The sequence below is a fragment of the Rhipicephalus sanguineus genome, chromosome 11 (genome assembly GCF_013339695.2).
Source record: "Rhipicephalus sanguineus isolate Rsan-2018 chromosome 11, BIME_Rsan_1.4, whole genome shotgun sequence".
In the NCBI taxonomy this organism is placed as follows: domain Eukaryota; kingdom Metazoa; phylum Arthropoda; class Arachnida; order Ixodida; family Ixodidae; genus Rhipicephalus; species Rhipicephalus sanguineus.
In genome coordinates, this window is record NC_051186.1 from 87418016 (window position 1) to 87434181 (window position 16166).

At 46.5% G+C, this 16166-nt stretch overlaps 1 long non-coding RNA gene across 1 annotated transcript; it reads left to right on the forward strand.

Moving 5' to 3' along the window:
• Nucleotides 1-2395: 2395 nt before the first annotated feature.
• On the forward strand, nucleotides 2396-15533 carry LOC119374576 (uncharacterized). Its single transcript, XR_005180218.1, has 3 exons — nucleotides 2396-2515; nucleotides 6768-6833; nucleotides 15393-15533. It is a non-coding gene; the product is annotated as an uncharacterized LOC119374576 (long non-coding RNA).
• The last annotated feature ends 633 nt before the right edge of the window (nucleotides 15534-16166 follow it).

Sequence of the window (16166 nt, forward strand, 5' to 3'; positions counted from 1 at the left end):
TGGGGCACGTGCACGAACGCACAAATGAACACAACTATTTCAAAGTAAAGCACCGCGTACACTGACCACCGGCGCTTTTCTTTTTCTTTATTGCCTTACACAGGAATTTCACAGACGAAACGTACACCAGAGCACAGTACAATGATACACCTTCAGCTGTCACCTGGCTGCGCGTTCAAACTTTCGCATGTGTAACATCGATTCCACTCGAAAAGCTACTCTGGTAATCCATCTGCGCTTTTTGGATTTCGACAAAACGAGACACACATTCACAAAAGTAATCGCAAACAGGGCTGACTTCCACATCGGCACTGTGAAAGGCCGCTCGGGCTACACAGCCGAAAACCAGCCACCGGATTTATATGGGCACAGTATCTTGACTTCCCTTGTAGTGCCGGTGGGAGACCTCTGCTCGGCGTAATAAACAATAAACATTCACAGCGTACGTGTAAACTTACGTCGGCTCATTGGCAGCACCTAAGCAGGCCGATCTTTTAATATGAATCCACCTAATGTTTATCGCCCTTTCAGTCAGCGAATTCGAATTATGAGTTGGCGCTCGATCGTGTCGGTCGAACCAGCGTTAGCAGTGCTGGTGCACCAGTCCGTAAAATGCACCTATGCGCACGCAAACATAGAAGTGGCACTTATGCAGGAACGCCGGCGAAGCAGTGAGGCGCCCCGCCGATGCCGGCTTCTTCGCGACAGCGTCGCTAGGCCTTTGCGAGGAGCACGACAATATATACGTTAAACGACCGGTGGCGATGACGTGCGTCTCCTGTGCAAAATGGAAAATAGGTAGGGGTCCGCTGTCCGCGGCGTCTTACGCCGTGCTCTAGATATACGCATACTTACAATGACAATGCGGTTTGCCGGCACGGTTCTTTCACCGTGCTCGTAAGTCGCTCGCTGTGCACCACTGGCTGTATGTTGATTCGTATCGGCGCTCTCCTTCACGCTAGAGGTTTTAGAACGGTTATCGCATGGAGAGGAAGACACAATTTGAACTGTACTTTATTCCAGAAGATTATTTTCTGTGAAACAAATTCTATGCGACGTTTCCTTCACCTACGCCGGCAACGCACTCACCAGGGGCGTAGCCAGAAATTTTTTTCGGGGGGGGGGTTCAACCATACTTCATATATGTTCTTGCCTGCGTTTGTATGTGTGCGTGCATATATACGCAAGCAAAATTGAAAAATTTCGGGGGGGGGGGTTTGAACCCCCCCAACCCCCCCCTTGGCTACGCCCCTGGCACTCACAACGACCGCCGGCCGACTTGATGCAGACAAAGCAGCGGAGCCTGCTTGGTATCGCTTCAAAGTTGTGGCCGGTGATTCTACGGGAATACGACCGCTGGCGAACAGCTCACTTTTCCGAGCGCTGGCAGTGTTCTTCGTAGTTCTTCCTAATTCGACACATTGAAGCAAGTTATCCGCGGTGTGAGGGCTCGGAGGCTTGCACTTGTTTGGAAGCGGCAGCTCGATAGGAAGGAAACGCGGGTGAGCTCGCTCGCTCGCTGTGCACGCTGGTACGTGTTGATCTTGCCTCTCATAACAGCTTGTATTCATTGTAATAGCGCTTCGTTTTCACTGTGGCGTACAACCAATATAACTCGTTTTCGTGCTAGCCAACAGGACCGAGCAGTGAGCGCGGCAGCAGACGATCAGCGCGCAGTTACCCTCGCCGTTAGTCCCTTCCTTGCCAGGCGCGTTTGCACACGGCACGCACTGTCACGCATTCACTCCCTGTTGGACGAACCGTTTATCTATTTGTTTAATGACTGCAGTTCGTCGAAATTTGACCAATTTCGGCTTAAAGTGTTGAATACAGGCACAATTGTAAAAGCGAAATAAGGGTTGGGGGAGAAGGAAATTTGACAACTGAAACTACTTTGTATATTTGTGCAACAAAGTAAGCGAAATCGAGCACAGCTGTGTAATCCATTCCGCTCATTTCAATATTGTGTTGACGTCTTGTGGTGTTCGAACTTTCAGCATATTAGAAGTGCCCTGCGCGTCTAATCCAATACCGTAGTATTCCGATGTAATATTCGAAGTTTTGAATAATCGCGCACCCCTAATTTTGGCCATTACTCTACAATATCGACTCGCACAATAATCTTTGAAGTGCAGGCATTACTACGTCATAAGAAGGTTCTTTTAGTTCGTTATAAGTGAAGCTAAGGGAGGCTTAGTGTCGGATACACCATTTGTGTTTTGTATATCTACTTCTCCATGCAGACACATACAGATGCGCAAATGTATGCCTATCTATATATGTGATGTGTTTGCGTGCGTGTGTGTGTGAGTGTACATTGACGTTGTCATACTCAATACGTATGCTTGCTAGCTCACACGATTTATACCCCCAAGTATTTCTCCTCCTAGGATCACTCTCAGCTGCTTATATGAAGTACTACGTAGAAATCGTGTTTTTTGAAGATGGAGCGCCGCAGCACCCATTACCAGAACCGCAAACAAAAGAGGTGTACTACAAAGAAGTGGCGATGGCGGTAAGACGCTCTTTCCTAATATAGTACATCTGAGAGCCATGAAACCTACCGCATGTGACCTTATCATGCATTAACACATGGGAAGATTATTCCGATGGAGTAAAACAATAGATTTCAGACCTCGAGTATGCCGTTTACGCAAAACCAAAGACACGTCCACCCAGAGGCGGGGCAATCGCACCTGAGTTCGGTGGGAGCAAGCGAGAGGGAAGGAAGATGCCACCACCCGAATGCGGCCTCACAAACGAGCGGGCACGCCGGCACGCTGCCTAGGCATGCCTCAATCTCCCCATGGTGAAGGCACCGCAGACGTACGTCATTCGCTGACAGGCGCTGCGCTCGCTGCAGCTACGCCTAGCTACGGAAAGATTCCTACTTCAGCGACACGAGTCCGAGCGATATATGTATTTTACACACTGCACACAGCGATGGCATGCGCCCCAGTAGCCCCTTTGTCGCTCGTGGACGGCACGGCCCGCTAACCTGTACTGATGAACTGCACAGCGCATTAAACAGGAACCTTACGGGAAAGCTAGAACTGCAGGAGCGCATTTAGCCGCCAGATTTGGCGGCACTCTTTCAACAGACTTATGCCACACCAAACGGAACCCTGCCGAATCAATTCCACATTCATATAACCCCCAGAAGTGGGCGGCCAAAGAGCTCAAAGCCCGATTCCACTTTTCCAATTCCTATTTTTCTCAAGTGAAATATAGGAAATGATCTTATATGTTGTGTCGCAAGCACCTCCAAACAGCTTCTGGATGCCAATCTCGAAGGCGATACTTTGCCACAATGCAAAAGCACAGACAGGGGGAAAATGTGAAAATTAATATGACATCTGCATACAATGGTACGAATCGTGCAATATACGTAATATACGTAATATAATATGTGTAATAAATACGCAATATAGGTTAGCAAATTGCTGCTCCAATAACTTTGTAGGCGATTCTCACGCTGAGTTTGAGAGGTATATGCCTATGTTGGCGTTCGCATGGTGGTAAAGAGTAGCCTTCTAGATAGCAGACTTGCAGTCCAACAATTTTCTGCGTCTAGCATGCACGAGAGGCCGTAAAATCCCTGTGATGTGTTTCCCAAAGGTTCAGTAGTGTATGCTCTAGCGTTTCCCAACTTATTACCGGAGGAAGTAAGCAAAAAGTTCCAAAACTGCAGTTACACACGACGTCTTCACATACTTACGGAAGTTTGTTTGCTGGGACGCCCACCAAATTTTTCGGCCAAGAGAAGGCGTGGCGCAGTACGTTTGGAAGAAGGTAGGTTAGCGGCGCTGAATTACAGATCGAGTTTGTGTACATCACTCCCCATGAGCAGTTTGTTTGGCTCTCCGCACTCCCTGCGTTTGTTGGAAACACTAAGGGCAAGAAAATATACGCATTTGTCTTTAAGAGTCGCGGGTGCGCCGGAAGCGTGCTTTCGCTAAGACCAGCTAACTGTTTATCGAGCGGTTTGGCAAGCGCCCGGGTTATCGTTTACAGAAAACCGGTGTCGTATGCTTGCTGCTACGCTAGGCAGACCGAAATGTGTGTAAAGGAGCGGCTTAGAGAGCATGCCAACAAGGCGCAAAAACGTGCCGATGGTCACCTGGCTATCCACTGTAATGATTGTTATTGTCTACAATATGTTGGCAATAAAAGCATCGTTTATCGCAACATTAAATTGTTAAACCGCTTGGTTGATGATGCAGCTAAAATTACACGTGTTTACATTAAATGTGTGAGCGCGCCGTCTATTTTCCTTACTAAGAAAGAACTTCGGTATCTTGATGGGTAGCTCGATAGAAATAGTTGGATAATGACTTTCTTGGCACGAGGACTCCTTCTTTTACTTTTTATGTTTTGTACCTACATTCGAATGCGCATCTCGCACTTAACTTTTAGTTGAAGTAAGCGCTTGTGGCTTGTCCTTTTTGTTTCTGTCCTTAAGTAAAGCTTTGCGCTACATACAATGATGCATATTTACCAATTAGTCCGATCAAATTGTCTCTTACCTCGTAAGGGCCTGGGCGCAGGTAGTACAAGGTGCAGGCAAAGCATGCCTTAATGGATGTCACGGTCAGTGAACCATGAATAGCGTTCCTGTTTTCTCGAGGAGAACGTTAATGGTGAGAAAAAAAAGCGGGAGACAGGTTACGGAATATTGATCATTAAACGTAGATCACCTGTTCGTAAATCAAGTTGCAAGGGAGAGATAAGAGAAGTAAATGAACAATAGAAATAAAAATACAAGGTAAAACTTAAAGTCACATTGAGAAAGGAGCTATACTGAGACAAACACCCACAATTTATTACAGTGGTCTGGTCCCGCTGTACGTATAGTGCAAAAGGTTCTATGTGAACACAGTAGGCTGACCCAGTTAACGATATTAACCATTGAACTATGTTGACATGTAACCCGTGGTACTCTATGTACAGCGGAAACCAGCCGTCTGAAATATATTATGCGTTCTTGGTTTAGTTCTTTCTCGCTGTGACTGTCTCACAACACTCACGCTGACAGGGAAAGAAAAATTGGAAAGGAGGGGAATGGATAAAGGACTCGTTTCTTTGTTAGACGCAAGGTAATGACGTCAACAGACAAAGAAGCCAAGAAAGGCATAGAGAACAATATATCTATAGTTTTGAACTGCAGTGTAATTGTTATGACTTTCTTTGGTTTTGTTTGGAAAAACTTTATTAATAAACGTCCGGAGGCGTGCGACCTAGCACACGGCGGGCCGCTCCCACGACGGGACAGTCAGGCCGAGACCAACCGCCGCATCGGGGGCCCTCTGGACAGCCCAAAGTTGTGACTGAATGTCCGGACTCCTCAGAGTGGAGCCCCACTTGCTGGCCGATGCTGTATCAGTGCCACGTACCGAAGGGCACTCCCAAGCATGTGGTGTAAGGTGGCTAAACCGGCACATTTCGTACATGAGTTAGTTAACAAGCACCAGGATAAAGCTTGTGGAGAAAGGCAGGGGTAGGGTGCGTTTCCGTTTGAAGCAATCTGAACGTCAGCGCCTGCGCCCTGTTTAACTTCCTGTCTGGAGGAGGAAAAACTGTTCTACCCATAACAAAATTATGGGTAATTCCATTGTGCGTAGTTGATCCCTATTTACCATTCCGCCAGGTTGACCCAGACGTTCTTCATGGCCGCGGGCAGCTAACCCTCGCACCCTGGAGTGGGCCAATTCACTGATATTAATTATCCCTTCTCCCATGGATCCCATATGAGCAGAGAACCATGTAAGAGTATGAGTTATAAGTGACTTCTTACCGAGTATGTGTTTGGCCTCTTCGCACACACCATCAACACTGAAAGCCCGAATGGCTGCCCTTGAATCACTAAATATGTTTGCGTGATTGTTATCTAGGAGAACCGCGGCAATGGTAGCTTGCTCCGCTGCATTAGCAGTTTTGGGCGTATACCGACGCCGCATTAGTGGAAGCCCCTCGGGGTCGATTGCCACTACCGTAAACCTGACACTATTGTTGTCATATTGTGCCGCTCCTACGAAACAGGCACCGTCGTGGGGACCCACAACCTGGCGGAGAAGGGCCTGAGCTCGCGCTGTCCTCCTTCGTACACGTCCCGCAGGGCAGACGAAACGATAATATTCTCCTTCTGATCTCTCGTCACCCATTGGTACAGAGCATCAACCTGAGCCGGTGGAGTATCCATATCCGCGAGAATCCTCCTTCCCGCTTTTGAGCCAGAGTCTAATTACAAGTGCTCTTTCTTGTTCTCCCGCCATTTCCTTTCATATATTAGCAATTCGCAACTGCAGGAGACGATCCGTGTCGGTTGCCTGCACGCGTGTTTGTGTAAGTGCCAGGCCCGTAGCCAGGAATCTTTCCGGGGAGGGGGGGGGGGGCATTGTGAATACATTGACTGTTTGAGAAAACAAATATTTTCATTATTTATTTTCGGTGAAAACACCTACTGCACGAAAATGTCCGGGGGGGAGGCGGGAGGTGTATGTGTGTGTCTGTGTGCGCGCGCGCACGATTGTAGTGTTTCTTTTCGCTCCCCATGGAATGAATAACGATGTTATGAATACCTTTCGGAGAAACCTAAATTTTATCTTCAGAAAGGTCGGTTCCCGACCGAAGCATCGACAAACTAACAGCACCTCCAAACCAACCTCAACTTAACCATGGCATTGCGGCAAAACATCGGGATGAATATTGCGTGACTGCTTGTTTTCGTGTTACTAAAGGACCTTCACTTAGCCAAGGTCTTCATATAGGCATCAAGACGTCTGGCACTGTTGGGAGCAGGACACTTCAAGATCTACATGAAAGGCCTTTATACGGTAAGTGCGCTTACTTCAGTACTATGACTTCATTTTCCTGCAGCAGGTAGCAGCAATATCACTGTGGTCCTTTACGATCACTGCTTTCCTCTAAACCTACCTCCTTAATGTGACTGCCGTGCGCCACGGTTGCTTATGCAAGCACATTGCAGATGCCTTGTTTTTCCCGCAGCCACTGGGCTATATCCTTAGAAAACTTCATCGGTGAAGAATTGCGTGAAATAGGTTTGCGTACATCTACCCAAAGTACTATTTTTGTCTTCGCTTAGAAGACCATTAACTCCACATGTTGAAGCCAATCTATAATAGCGACTCACTTTGATAGCAAAACAAAAACTTCCAGGGCACATACCAGCATTGGACCAGTATTAGCCCGACGTTGGCACACCCTTCGCCGGAATATTTGTACAACTACTGGTTTCGGGATGCCCACAACAATCTAATTGTATTATAGTAGTGTCGGCAGAGAGTTGTAGTCGAAGTTTTTTAACGTTAAAAACATTGACATAGCCAAAACTGTCCATTTTACATATCGGTAATATTCGCAAGCATGAATGAACAGTGCCAGTAACACCATTGTTTAAGCTTTTCTTCGCTCACAGCGTCACAGTTGCGCCCCAGAGGTTAATGATTGGTTAATTATTGAGGCGGCGGCGTCATGCATGCAAAGACATGGCTGTAGCCGCGGCTCGAGCCTCTGGGTAACAGGAAGGTATATTCAGTAAGCAAAACCCTGGAAGTAGAAATACTTTGTGTACTGCAGCTCTACATGTTCTGGCATGGGGTGCCAGTTTCAGAAAGAACATTGAACTTTGTTGCTTTCGCTGCCTTGCGCAGGTGACGAAAGCATTCACGAGCTGTATATAAGGCAATGAAAGATATCTACGCAAGGCGCTCCCAATTACGAAGGGCAGCAAAGGCACCAATCACGCACACACACACACACACACGCACGCATACAGACGGCACGCGCACACACACACACACACACACGCACGCATACAGACGGCACGTACACACACACACACACACACACACGCGCGCACACACACACACACACACACACACACACACACACACACACACACACACACACACACACACACACCACACACACACACACACACACACACACACACACACACACACACACACACACACACACACACACACACACACACACACACACACACACACACACACACACACACTGTCTGCCCCACTGTAATGCCCTTGGGCGCTGTGGGTACTATGATAAATAAATAAATAAAAATAAATACCTATCACAACCTAGCTGAGCGGTAATGCTTTCAAAGAAATGAATTCGCTTACTTAAGTCACTAAATGCGTATACATTCAACAAACAACACATAATACCATCCTACACAATATCTCAACGTATGGCCGCACTTCGGTATCTAGGTGATAGCTTAAGACGGAATATGAAAAACCATTTAGGTACCAAAGAAACCAATAGAATGTGACCCACGTTTTATAGTCAGACTACAAAAACTGTTCGATTCTTTCAGTCTTGTGAAAGTCTTGTGAAAAAACTCTCGATCCTTGTATCCTGAACTGCAGCAAATTCAAAACTCCATTGCTTGAAACTGAATGAGAACGCGCTCCTATGGAAGCGTCCAGTGGGGCCAGGAGCCACGTGTGCAGCTTGCAAACATTGAGTGGCGTAAGTCACGCCTTGTGAACTGCGTAACGAGTTGCTGTTTTCAAGCTGCCTTCTTACTGTAAAGTGATCAGTCATAATTCATTACCATGAACGGCAGCATCAACAAGGTATGCGTGCTTATTTTCACCCAGTCGCGTAGTATAACTCAATGTGTCACGCCATGTGAATTGCGCAATGCGTGCTACCTTTAAGGCGGCCCAACTGTACAAGCTTCGAAGCTGCTCATCCTAATATGGTATGTGCCGCAATTCTCTGCGATCAGTAGCAACCAGGGTGCTGGAACGGAACGAAAATGAAAAACAAAGAACGATATTTTTGACCGGAACGAAAACGTAACCGACACTTTATCTATCATTTCGTTCTGGAGTGAAACCGAAATTTTTTCAATTGTTTTTCGCTTCACGAGAAAACTCCGCAATCCGGAACAACTGAGCTCATGCAACGTGAGCAGTTATGCATATCTCAGGGTACAGTGTTAGCGCGTACCTCAGGCAGGAATTCCGAAGCAAAGATACGTTGAAATTGTGCGAAAAACAAAAGCAGTGGCAACCACAGATGTTTATATTAACGCAAGTGGACTTCGCACGCCTGTCACGCAGGCCAAAGTGGAGAGGGCATTGTCGGCGCTGATGTTTGTTACAGCGAAAGCTGTTGTGAGATCACAACAACTGACTTTGGCACCACAGTTGTCCGCCGCCGCCGGTGTCCGTGACCACAATCGCGTGATATAAGAAAAAATTAATGAGAAACAAATTTCTAGGATCGGATGGGATTTCAACCCGCGCCCTTTGCGTGGCAGTCGGGTCTTCCACCACATGCAGTGCCACGCTGGTGCTTGTAGCTCCTTCACAAAAGCACTCTATACAGGCGCCATGTTGGGCAAGGAATCGCGTTAACACGTGTAATACAGCGTGGCAGAAGAGGAAAATAACATCCAGTCATCAGACAATGCTAATAGCGCAAAAAGTGTGTGCTATGATGCTTCCCACCAGTGTTGCGGAGTTGCCCCACAGAATTGGAATGACTCCGGAATCATTCCACATTTCGCGACCCCGGAATGGAATGGGGACAACGCTTGGAGGAATGGAATGAGAATGGAATAAGCTCCTTTTGCACGTAATGGAATGGGAATAGAATTATATCTTTTCCGAATATAGAGCACGTTTTCGTCTACGTCCTGTTTTTCTAACTTCAAACACTAGTAAGTCAGAGCCTCGAAATTACCAATAAAGCAGTATATTACAATTGGCTTGGCTAATTGCAAGAACGGTACATTTTATAAGCAACGCGCCTACTACAAACCGAGGCATAAGTAGTATAAAACAAATGCATATCCCAGCAGATACAGAACGGAGAAAATAAAATATTTCTGCGCGTTGGTTCCCATGGATAGCCCCACACGAAAGGGCGAATACTCTATGCACAGCCTGATCTTTATCTCACGAGCAGTTTAGTGCATGACACACGTAAATAACTGTTGCGACAAGGAAGACACTGCATAGCTGCGCACAGGCGAACACAGAAAGTACTCCTCACCCCATCCATGCTTGCGAGGTGCACTTGACAAGCGTGAGTGCTGACGAGCAGTGCGCCCAGTGTTCCGTATTCGATGCAAAGGCACGAAGTGCCCGAGCGGTGCACTGTTCCAACTAATACCAGCAGATCTAGAGGATCTTATTCCCCATTAACCAACTCTTAGTTTTCTCCATATTCACGACCGCTCCAGAGGCGTGGCAAAACTGCTTAGTCTTCTTGAATACAACTTTTGCCAGCATAAAAATAAGCTACGTTATCATTTTAGCATTAACACATTTAAGCATAAACAATATTAAAACACCACCATTCGTTCAAACACGCTGACCACGCAAATACTATAGGTAGCGGGAGAACTGCCTCTATGGGAATTAGTAGGGTGGTTGTACTGCACGAGATACGTAACCAAGCTACTATCACTCGACCTTGGTAACATGTTTTGCGTACTCTTGCAGTTCTTAATCCATCTGATGACATCAGCTTTATGGGGCTTCATTCTTAACTCAATAAAACGATCAAGATGTCTTTCTTACGTGGAAGAATTACATTGATGGAATTGAACTGCCCGGCCATTCCCGGAGTGCGAATGGGCTAAATTGTTTTCAATCCGAGGAATTGAAAGGAATCGAATTGCGGCAAGTTCTGATTCCCCGCAATGGAATTGAAATGGAATGGAGGCGCCCATTCCGCCACACTGCTTCCCACCCACTGCAACGTGCTCAGCCATAATTCTTTATCATCATCAGCCACAGCGCAAAATGCACATAATGCCTTATATGTGTAGCGTGTACCACGAGACTCCGAAGAACGACGAAAAATGGCAAAGTGGGAACTTCTCTACTTCTCTACTTCAGAAGAATTGGGACGATTTATGGCGTAGTGGGTACCTTGCATGTGTACTTGTATTTATTGCCCCAAGATACTCTCCATCAGGCTCTACAAAGTCCGCTCTTCCAGATTTCGTTGTGACTGTGTTGCGTGTTGTCGCGCAGGCCTGGCGATCTCTTTATCAGAACAGTGGTCTCGCACATCAGAGAAGTACATTCAATGACGTGCTGCGCTGAGATCGTGCTCACTCCCTTGACACAAGCACTGACGCCACTAAAAAATTCGTATTTGTCTTTTGAGAAAATAAATACTATGACTTTTGAAATTAATACTGGGTTGTGCTAGGTATAGAAATACGTGTACAGTTACTTCCGCTCCTCTGAAGAACGTATTTTACCCTTGTCCCACTTTCCTAAGAGCAGGGCAAGTAACCCACATCAAAAAGCCAATGTTCGTTATGAGTACCCTAAATTCAAATTTTTTTCATTTAAAAAAAAACCGTTACGAACCGTTACGGAATATTCTTTTTTTTTTCGTTCCGGACAGAAACGGGAACAGGAACTTTTTGCGGTGGAACGAACTAAAACCGAAACGAAAACATTTGTTCCGACACCCTGGTAGCAACAGCTTATATTGTAGCCTTGTGTCTCGCGAGGAGTCATGTGCTGCTACATATCTGCACAAAGTGCCCATACGTAGCTTTGCAAGCCGTATGACGCTACGTCAAGTGCGCAACGTGTGGGTACATTAAAGCCGCTCACCCATAAAAACAGTTGTTCCACAGTCTTTTATCATTGTCAGCAATAAGAACATCGGCAGCGGCCTTTTGTCACCCGAGGATTCAAGTGTGCTGCTATGTAGTTGGAAACGTTGAGTGACATGTTCACAGTGATGCACCACTTGTCGTGCAACGTGTATGGCGCAACTGAGTGGGTAGGTCAAAGCAGATCAGCCATAATGAAGGCCTCATCTATGGTGCATCATCCCCGTTGTCAACAGCTTCACCAACAACATTTTTGCCTTGTATCTGCGTTGCAGTACTTCATGCATCATGTCGTGAAATGCATGATGGGTACAAACTTTAACGCCACCACAGTTGTACAAGTGGCTGTGTCGTACTTTATCATCAGTAGCCCGTTAAAGGCTACGCCAAATTTCATCATCAACAGCAGTCTTGCAAATCCATTGCTTGCGACACGGCTGCCACGATGAATTTCATAGCTTAAGTAGCAGTGAACACTCTGACATGGTACCTGTTTGCCACAATATAGCTCTGGGGTACTATGCAGGATGGCCCGAGTCTGGCGAAACTCGGAATCTTTCCGACCACTGGCGACACCTCCTTTTGAACGAGCTTACAGTACGAAAAGGTCAAATCCATCCTTCCGCGCGCGCTGCGTTTTGTTGGTTACGATGAAACGCGGCGTTATGTCAAGGGCGGTCGACAAGCGGGTGGTTTCTTCAAACCAGAGGCACCTTCTTGGAATTTTTTGTCGTTGCACTGAGTGCAGAAGAGCAACCGTGCAAAAAAAGTGTCAGCAATATCTACTAACGATATTTTTCAGAAGTACGGGCTGTTTAAATTCCTTTTCAGGCGTTTAATGTTTGCACTAAATATCATTTAGAATAATCAGCACCGTGGCCTCTGAGATTAGCTCCGGCCGAGTGCCTTACAACACCGCGGCCGGAGCTAATCCCCGAGGCCACGTGTATAATCATCATGGTCGGCCTGCAGGTTCTAGTGCGCTGCTCCTCTTACTCATCGCCTGCTCGCTCCCCGAGCACGTGCTCCCGGCTGATTAGCTAATTGGCTGGGATGTATACCTAGCTAATTAAGTCAGTACATGCTATAATCAAATTAATTAAGCCAGGTTATGCTAAGGCCGAGCTAATTAAGCCACATCCGACTAAGACCATGCTAGTGAAGCCGTGTAGAGCTAAGACCGAGGTAAAAACGCGACGCTAATTAGGGGTACGCTAACTAAAACCGAGCTAATTAGGACCTTACTCCTCAAAACCACGCTAACTAGAATCGCGCTAATTAGGCTTGTGCAAATTAGCCTCGTACTAATAAAAAGCTTGCCAATTAAGACTGACTACTTAATTACGTGTTGATTAGACATCACCGATTAAGACAGAACTATATCATATTAATTAAGAACAAGCTGATTATTACCATAAAAATTGACACCGAACTCACGTGGTCTTCATTCCGACGCAGGCCGAGTAGACAGAGTAGACGAACCACGTAAAAAGATGAAAGAGGCTAGGTGATCACAAACTCGTCCGATGGCGCCAGCCTTGCACTAGTACTCCAAGCTGACCAAATTATTTCACATGCAAAGAAGCTCTGCTTAGCGTCCGCCGCATGAACCGCTTGACAGGCACACCGGCACGATGGCGGTCACGAGTTGAACTGGGGCCTTTTCAGAATCAACGAGTTTGCACCCGAGTTCGCGCGTCAGTCAGTTTGATTGACAGACGCCCGTGGCGAAGAGCAGGTCCGTCCACCGTGCTTGCTCTTGCGGAGGAGCAGTGCTCACGCCACAACGCCAGCAAGCGGCGCGATTGATCTATGAGCATATTCGCACAGACTATGCACACAAGCAAGAAGAACTAAAGGCTATATCATCACCTGTCTACGATGTTTCGCATTGAATTTCGCCGCGCTCACAACGTACCACTCACGGCCATGAAGCAAGCGCTGGTGGCATTTGCGGCGAGAACTACACTGTTTACTTGTTTGTGGAGACATTGTTTCTACCGATTCATTACTGCAGAAAAATTTGCAGGCGTGTAATGTAAGTTGCAGTAACCTGGATATTTATTTTTCTGTAATATTCCAGAGAAGCGAAACGAGCTGCATGAGAGTGCTGCGTGTGCGGCCTTGTTGCCTTCGAGAGTGCAAATTTCCATGCTGCAGGTGGAACGAAAGAACTTGCCCGAAAGAGGACAAACGCAAACACATACGAACACGCCTATGGGGGACGCGATGTTCTGTTGGCACAAAGATAGCGCGACAATCACGCTGACGTCGCGGCACTGTTGAAATGTTGACTGAGTGGCGGCGTTGACGCGTTCGCAGGAGGTGTTTCCTTTAAAAACCGCCGCAGATGCTGCACATGCGTTTCTGACGCCATGCTCGTTCTTGAAGCCGTTTTTATCGACGCTGCTATCGCGCGCTCCGCACTGTCTTCCTATCATGACCGCCATAGGGCGAGCTCGGAGCAAACACGTGTGCCCGAGAAGCTCGGGCCATACTACATAGCACCCCCGATTTGATGTTGACTGTCTTTTATGAAGAGTTGCTCCATAGATTCGAACACGATAAGTCTCGCAACTTGCTTATTGTCTCAGAAAGCAAGCATGACGTACACCTTAGAGTACCTCAGTGAATGTGAGCACACTAACAAACTACAGTCTATGTTCTGTGCTTTCAGTAACACCTTAAAGTAGTTTACAACGAATTCGTGCAAAGTCGCTCCTCCTGCTTACGCTATGAATGTGTTCTGTGTTGCATGGAGGCCTGAGAGTTTTTTTCTGCTTTCCTTGACATGGTCCTCGCATCTGCGTGCCTTTCGCGCAATCTCCTGCACTGCTGAAGAATGCACAGTATTTCTGAATACTTATTTGCATGGCAGGAATATTTATAAATTGTACATATGAGTAGTATTTCTTCGTGCCGAAACTATGTTTCGAACACAGAGTCCTCGTTCATGGCAATGGCGGACAATGACAGACACAGTAGCAGAAGCGGGCGCTAAGACGTCACGACTTTTCGTGGGGAATATCTGGCATTTGCGTGTTCCTTAAGCAGAGTATAGTGCGTAGGTAAAGAGAAATAAATAAATAATCAGTGAACTATTGGCCAGCGGATCAATTTACAATATTTTGTGGGCGTGAAATGCTTGATACTTTCCGCCTTTCCCGCCATCAGGATCTCGGGGTCTTTTTTTTCGCGAATTCTTGCTTTTTAACATATTGTCACGAGGTCGCCACGTCGACAAAGACAGCAGGCGGTGGGTTCAAGATGAAGCTCTCTATTTGGCCGAACTTCTGGCCGCGAAATGAAAACTCACTACAGCAATACATGCTCTACACTGATAGCGGCGAACAGGGCGCCGGCTGGCGATAAAACTACTCATGGCTGGGACGTGCCGTCTTTTATACATCACGCATCGAACTTTGCAGTCTTATCACTGGTGGTCGCGCAAGCTCCGGAATAATCTAGGCTGTTCGCGGCCTGCGCGCGATCTTAAAAAAAGTGATCTACTACAATCGCGAAGCTTCTTGAACACTGCCGCGCGGTCAGCGCCGAGCGTCCCGTCACTGCTGGTCAAACCCGAATACATCAAAACAAGAAGCGGGCGTGGCAATATATAGTGTCACGCCTCGAAGATTGACTGTTTTTGTTAAAGTGTTGACAATTTCTGTTGGAGTAATTTCATGTAAAATATGCGGCACTCACGAAATCCTTCAAGAGTTCTAAGAGCAAATTTTGTTTTGTGTTTCAGCTTACGCCATCTCAAAGCAGCGCAATTTTTTTAAGGAACGGGAAACTAGTGCCTATTGACGACGTTTATAAAAACTTGATATCTCTCCTAAGGAGGAATTCTAAAGCACATGTGCACCACAAAGACCTTGTCGTCGTCGTAACAAGGCATGTGAAAACAAAACTGCATATTTACGCAACTCTGATTGACGGCACGCGATTTTATACCTTTCTTCATAAAGTTATGTTGTATATTGCAGGAGACAACTGGTGACAAATCATGGTGTTCCGACCAATGGAAAGTATCAAAAATAATTTTACGTGCGCTTTCAGAAGCCTGTCAACTTTTTTACCCAACAACTGATCGTGATTGCAGTTTAGTACTTCCTCATCTCTTTCGTCATGCTGCAAGCACCTCTTTCACGATCTTTCAAGGCTGTTTTTGCCTATCTCTCTTCATAACCTGCGCAGCTTCTGAATAGAAGGACAATCAGATGATATTCAGTATCACAGAGCGAAGAATAATCGACCGCAAAACATCTACGGCCAAGAATCAACTGCAGTGCTAAACGCCTATGCATTTCCCTCTTACGAGGCTCATTTGCTTTTCATCTCATAAAAAAATTATAACAGAACTTACCACGAGGACAACAGAATTTTTTGTTGTTACAACGAGATTTCTCTGTAGTTAGTAAAGATCCCTGATGCAACAACAGGCCAACCCCATTTTAGAACACACATCCCCTTTCGTGAAACCGGAAGGAAAGTTTGTAGCGTGTGTGTTGTTACAACACAG